Source organism: Rhinopithecus roxellana, chromosome 6, assembly GCF_007565055.1.
Source record: "Rhinopithecus roxellana isolate Shanxi Qingling chromosome 6, ASM756505v1, whole genome shotgun sequence".
Classification (NCBI taxonomy): Eukaryota; Metazoa; Chordata; class Mammalia; order Primates; family Cercopithecidae; genus Rhinopithecus; species Rhinopithecus roxellana.
This window is the reverse complement of record NC_044554.1, coordinates 123,173,709-123,181,243: the sequence shown is the minus strand read 5'-3', so window position 1 is coordinate 123,181,243 and position 7,535 is coordinate 123,173,709.

Below are 7,535 nucleotides of genomic sequence, written 5' to 3'. Positions count from 1 at the left end.
ATAACCTTCCTAGTGGAAGATGGTACTAGGTGATGTCTAAGCTTCCTACTAGCTTCAAAACTGAAGCTTCTCAGTCGTGTTATCCCCTGCAGCTACATGTTCTGAGACCCCTGCTGCCAGGCCCATGTGCGGACTCCCACACAGATTTACTGGATCCTAGGTAAGCATTATGTTCCTGGACTTCAGGCTCACAAAAGACTGCTGACACCACCTGCCAAATCACCACTCCTCACTTCCCTGCCACTCCACTGTGGACCTCCTAAATCATGGCAGAGATAATTTCGTGTCTTTCTTCTGCATGATCAGTGTATGTTTTTACTAAAAAAATTTTTTTGCCTTCCTATACTATCTTGCCAGGTGGACAATTCTACTGTGATACTGTCATTGCTAAATCTTCCTGTTTCAAATGCCACAATTATATCATTTATACATTGTCCCTGAAGCTTCAAGAGTAACAGCTCATAGCACCACCTGGTCAATCCCTGCCACCCTATCCTGGCACAAAGTCTTCTATGCCACCATTAGTTTAATCAAATCATAATCTCTTCCCAAAGTTCATATTCTCCTGAAGATGAAATCTAAGAGCCGAAAGAGGAAAAAAAATAGCCAAAGGAAAAGAGGATATTTGACCGCTTACAAGAAAAGACCAAGTTTATTTTAGCTAAAAACTAAACCAAACAAAAAAACATCAGAATGGTTTAACTATCTTCACAAAAGCCAAGTTCCTATCATCATGGTTAAATTCCAGCCAAACAAGATTTCAAATTGCCAATATATTGAAAACTCCACTAATACGCTGAAAGTGATCAAGTGGCTCATCTCTCCAAGATGGTTTAAAAAGTATTTGAACCAGCTTCCAACAAGTGAGCTTTTAAAGACAAAGTACTTACAAGTTATCAAGCACTGACAAATCTCAGTCCCTGGATGTACACTAATTACAATCTCACTTAGAATTTTATTATTGACACACACTTAACTCTCAGGGACAAAACCGCAATTAGTTTGCTTGCAGCAAGCCTTGTCTCAAAGATTAATGACTCAGCAGTGGTAACTGATGGACCTCAGCTCAAATAGATTTTAAAATAACCATCCCATTATCTAAAGAAATAAATGCCAGGCAGATTTGTTTAGTCAGTGATGTTAGGGCAGGAGGAAGTGTGTGTGTGTGTGTGTGTACATATGAGCTGGTGAGCTTGGAGATGAAAATATTAGGTTTTTGTATTTATAAATATACAAATTACAAAGAATTCTTCTAAAAGAAATGAGAGTACTCTCCCAATAATCTTATTAATAAGATATTGATCAATGGCAGGGTTATTTCCCTATTAATGCCTCTGTTGGTTTTCTGTGTATTTCTGTTTTCTTTGCATCTCACTAGCATCCAAGTGTCATTTTCGCTCCTTCAACCCTCAAACAAGCTGTAAAGGAGTCTAAGAAACTGCTGATCTAAGCATGAACTAAAACATGCCCACTTGCAGATCACTTCCTGTGTGGGTAAAGCAATGGAGTAGAAGGGACTCAATGCTGGGCTGCCCTAAGAGTGGATGTTTCTAATACCTGTGCTCCCTACCTTTTAGCAACTCCAAACTTAAGGCCCCTGAACATAGGATGGGAGAGCTGTATACATACCTTGTACGGGGAGAAGGATAAAGGGAAAACTTTCCCCACAATTGAAGTAGAAGTGAACATAACAGTTGGAATTTCCTTAGGAGCTTGTGTGGTAGCACAAACTGCCACTGGCACATGAATTTCTTAGCAGTCAGAGGAGTGTCTCTTAGGTGGTTTATCAAAAGAATGCATGAAGGAAGAGGCTTTAAAGCATTCACCTGTACATGGAATAACCATTGATTCTTATTTCCCCAAAGCAGGTCACATTACTCACTACTAGCAATATGACGCTATGAAATCTGCAGGCACTAAAAATTGAAGGAGTCCCACTTAGGACCAGCATACGTTCTGAGTATGCTAACTAACCCTTTGGGAAGGAGTGAAATACACAGCCATGGAATTGATACTGGGATGCAATCTGGCAGACTAGTGACCTGAAGAAATGTGATAAGGTCCATCAGTGGCCATACCTGGATCACATGGCTGCTAGAAGCAGTGACGGAAAGAGTGCTGGATTCAAGATCTGGTTCTACCCCTTGCACTGTGGTTTTGGGAAAATTGCCTAATACTCTTGAGCCCCAGTCACCTCCTCCACAAAACAAGGTTGATAATAATGACTACCATTCACTGAACTATATACAAAACACTGTTCTGAGAATTTTTTCTTTCTTTTATTCTTACAATAGCCCTAAGAAGTAGACACTATTATTATTCCCATCTTGGAGAAAAGGAAATGGCACAGAAAGGTAACTGGAGACTAGGCAAGGAAAGAAATGAACTCAATAGAGCCCCAACCATTAACTCATGTCAGGCTCGTGGTAAGTCTGACATGGAAACAAACAGGAGAGGAATGTTACATTAACTCTATCTAGAATGAGACATGTATTTCCTAAATTAATCAAACAAAAATTATTTGCTTCAGATGACTTCTAGGGTAATAGATAAATGCACAGGCTATGGAATCATGGTAGATTGTTGGCTGAGTCAAACCCACCTCCTTCACTTACTAACACTGAGTTACACAGAAATTAAATGGATTATATAATTTCCTCATTTGTAGAGAGTAGGAGTAATAATAATGCTAGCTGCCATACGGATTTGTTAGAATTAAATGTATAAAGGTAAATCATTTAAGGCATGCTTGGTGAATGTTATACACTAAGTTTATTGTGACTAATTGTTTAGTGCTGGCTTGAGTGTTGTGGGAGATACATAAATGTGGCGGATGGCCCTTGCACAGGAGACAAGCCAAGGTAATATATCCAAGATAACATAGCATGAAGAGCTTGGAAAGTGGTGTAAATGGTAGGCTGGGGAATAGATGCTACTGGCAGGAAGCCGTCACTGAGAGGATTCCTGGGTGAATGTGGATATAGAAACAGAGGCCATTAAAGAGGTAGTGACAGCAAAGGACTACTGGGAGGAGCCAGCAGATGGCATCCATACAGAGGAGACAGGTCATGGGAGGAGGCTTGCTTTGTAGGTTGTCTGCAAGACAAAAGTAAGTTGGACACATATTCTTTTGAGAAAGGATAGATCTTTGAAAGTTCTCAGAAAGTGTAGTTCTTAGAATTTGCTTTATAAGGAACATACAAAAAAAAAATGTTGTGCCTTGTGCCTGATTTTAAGTCACTTTTCCAACCATCCCCTCCCCCAGTAATTCTGACTGATGAATTCAATCATCCTGATGTATTCTATTAGGAAAAGAATTATAATAGCCCTTTTTCGTGTTGAGCTTTGTGGAAATTTCAGAATAACTTCAGCTTAATAACTCCATTTTTTCATTTTAAAAGCTAAAAGAGATGTTCTTGAACACCACCTTTACAGAGTCCAGCTGTGGCTTTGTAATAGAAACAGGTGCCTCTACAAATCCTTCTGTATTTGCAAATACAAAGTTGCACATTAACCAATTCTGTCAGATGTTTTAGCACTTCTTAGATTTGGGGGACTCTCAGCAAAGTGAAATTTTACAAGCTGATTCACATACAATAACCATCTGGATGGCTAGTTTCTCTGTCCACCTGATTCAATTAACTGCTAAGAAAATCAAAGACCAAATCACTGTAAGATATATTACATTATTCTTATAGTTCCAGCTGTCTCACTGCTCATGACTCATGCACCAATTAAAAATCTCCTGGGAGAATCTTTGTTAATCAACTCAAGTCAGTGTGAAGGACATGCAACATGCTTGCTGGCCTGTTCAAACACCAGTCACTTAGAGGCTTTAACAGGAAAGGTAATAATGTTCTGTGTCTAAGATTTACCTTGAAGAATAGTGACAATTATTAAGTGGATAAAAGATAATTTTCTAAAAAACTAAAACAAGGCCTTCTCCTCAGTCTGTTTGGAATAGCTATACAGTAGTTTTTTTTAATTAGGGGAAAGTTACAGGTGAACTTCTCTGGATCGCTTTCATTCTCTCGCTGTGTGTGTGTGTGTGTGTGTGTGTATATACAAGTAAGTGCAAGGCAATGGTTCCCAAACTTTAGTGTGCATCATTGCTTGTTGAAATGCCCATCAGTGAGCTTCCTCCCAAGTTTCTGATTCTGCATGTCTAGGGGCAGGGTAGGGGGACCCGAGAATCTGCCTGTCTGACAAGTTCCCAGGTAATAAATGCTGAAGCTACTGGGAACCACATTTTTAGAACCAGGGGTCTGGGGCAGTCTAATACAACAAGACAAGTTTCAACTTACACAGCATGCAAATGTTAAAAAACAAAAACAAGGAATTGAGGTAAGTTTTGCTTCTTTATAAACCACTAATATTTTAGCTTCAAATGCCAATGCACATCTCTCTTCAACAATTACTTAGTAATTAGTCTTCTTTCAACAATCTTGAAAAATCAGTATTACATGTTTGATCCAGGACAGACAGCTTTCGAGTGTAAGGAGTATATATGTGCCAGTGCTGCCCCAAAGGAACTCACTAACTCTTTAGTTCAGTTTAGGCAAAAATTCTAGTTCAAAGGGCCTGAGTAGAGGATTTCATCCATCTTAGCTGAGATTCTGTGCCAGATGCTGTCGAGGAAGCACAGCAGAACCCACAGATGAAGTTCTGGGTCTCTCTTCTCTACAGACTCCCTTCTTCCCCTCAAGTAATGGGCCAGCAGGAGTGATTAGTTCATTTGGATGCAGTTTAAAATTATAATTCAAGTGCCTGTAGGTACAGCCTGGCCCACACTGTCCACTTTTCAAAATGCTAGTCATTCATTATTGAATAACATTTGCTGCTTTACTTGCGTGTTTCCTGCTTGAAGACGTCTACGTTTGCAGCTCCTCCTCCGCCTCTTGTGCCTCTTTCCGCCTCCCTTTTATAGGCCAAACACGCTGCCCTTTCTGATCCTCAAACATGCTCTTCCCTCAGCCTCCTCATTCGACTCCTACTCATCCTGTTTCCACTTGAATGTCTTCCTCATGAGAATCTTTCCTGAACACTAACCCCCAGCATTTTCCTTTGGAATACTCACCAATATGTAATGAAATGTTTGTCTTACATCTATTTATCCTGCTAGATTTTAGCTCCTTGAGGGCACATGTCATTCGTCCTATCTATTAGAGCATTCTTAATGCCCAGCCAGTGTCATGGAGGAAGACACTCTGGGACAACATGGTCCTGAAACTCACTCAGTCGCCCAGATGACAAGCTGCACCAGAGTGCATCTTCCGGCAAGAGTGACGGCTTCCCAGTTAAAGGAGTTACAATGTCCAGTTAAAGGAGTTACAAATGTCCACCCAGTAGGTCCCTAGGTGGCAAGATGTTCTCATATTTGCTCCAGAAGACTGTCCCTCCAGCACAGTACCCTGGTCCTGTCTCATCTCATGGAAACAATGGCAAGGGGATGGGGAGAAGTGCCTTTTTAAAATTTTTTACTGTCCTATGCTTGCAAGTTTTCTGCCTCCTAAATAAATCTTGGTTTTACATTATATTCTGATGACTCCCACATTTACATCTACAGCTCTGACCTCTTCTCTGAACTCCAGACTTGCATGCAGCTACCCTCTCCTACACCTCCAACAATTTATCACCAAGTATCTCAAACTTCTCTGTCCAAAACTGTTTTCTTGATCTTGTTCACAAACCCAGTCTTCCCCCAAAGACGTCTACTTCCTCCAGAAAGTCTTTAAGCACACTTTTCTCAAATATCAATCATTTTGTTTCTACCTTCAAAATATGTCCAGCGTCTGACCATCCCTCACCATATCCCGCAATGCTACTGCAATCCTAGCCTCCCATGGTTTACCAAATTAGCTTCCTACCTTGTTTCCTTGCTTTGCTTTTTGTCCCTCTCTAGCCCTTTCTCAAATATACAGAGTGGTTTTGGTAAACCCTAAGTCACAAATCAGGTCATCACTTGGTTCACAGCCCTTCAAATGCTTCCATCTGAAGGTGAAATCCAAAGTTCTTCCCTGTATGTGTCCCCTCCTGCCACATTCTCTCTGCTCTTTCTTTCTTCTGCTTACTATGCCATCCACACTGCCCTCCTTACTGTTCTCTGAACAGCAGCCTCCACCCTGGGGCCTTTGCACTTGTCATTCCCTCAGCCTGCAACACTCGCTCAGACATCTACATGGCAAGCCTCTTCCCTTCCTCCCAAGGGAGGTCTTCTGCCACCATCCTTGTTAAAGTTGTACTATCATCGTGACCACCACAACTCCCTATCAGTTTTTCTCCACAGCATCTCTCCTTGGGAAGGATAAGTTTCACAGAAAGGATAGCATTTTGCTTGGGTGCTTAAATGTGGGATTGTGATTAGGAAAGCAGGGATAAGAGAAGTAAGGTAAGGCAGATAGCAGGAAGCCAGCAAAAATAGTCTCCCAGTGGTTACCTGATGGTGTCACTACACTTTAGCATAGGCTCTAGTACTGAGCGGTGTCAAAATGGAAACCCTGACTACAAAGTCTTTTCTTTTTGGGTGAAGATTAGCATGCTTGTTATTTGGTGTAGCTGGATTAAAATGCCCACATTGTGGAAATGCCTTTTCTTTAAAGCAGAAATCCTTTTGGGACCTAGGATTGGGAAGGAACAGAGTAAAACAAAAACTACTGATGAAGAAAATCCCTTCCCTGGATGGAAAGGCTCAGCTCGGTGAGAAAAACTACCTACAGGGCAAATTTGGAAATCCTCAGCAGGGCCAAGTCTTCTCAGTCTTGGGATCAAAAAGTGATGTCTAAATTAACTTATAAAAATGATTCTTTATCAAAAACAGACCAAAAAGAGTTCTATATTAATCGTATCAATAAATGACTAAAATTCCAGAGGGATACTTCTAAGTGAAGGAGAATATTTAGCTGTGGTTTTGTTTTCATATTGGAAAAAAATGATCTAGGTATACTTAGCAATATTCAAAAAGGATATGTCAATCAAGAAAAGCATATCAAAGCAAATGGATTATTTTTCTCCATTCATTTTGAAACAGCTAACAGTTCTCTTGTATAAATCTGACACAGTTTTGTCCTTGTGAGAGCTGTGCTGCTTAAACTTTTTCATGGCCTTTACAAATCTGTGGATGATAGGAATTGAGCAAATATTTTCCACAATAAGAAAAAATCTGCAGAAAGCTGCACCAGACTTAACATTTACAAAGATTACACCAGAGTATTAATAATACTCTTGTCATTAATCATTGTCAGAAGCCAAGTATCATTTTGTTAACCACTTATCTGAATCAAAATTATTCCAAAAGAGAAATATATATATATATATATATGGAAATCCCCCCCACCTTGTACTTTTGTATGCTTTGAGTACAACTTATATTCATCAATTCATCTTCAGATCTGAGTTTTTATTACAAAAGACAACTATGCTTATAAGGTGAATTGAATTACAAGCCTTTTACTACTTTTCGGTGAGTAAAGAAAAAGGTATTTAATATAACAAAGTTTCACTTTAGCACTCAGCTAAATAGACATTTTGAAAAGAAA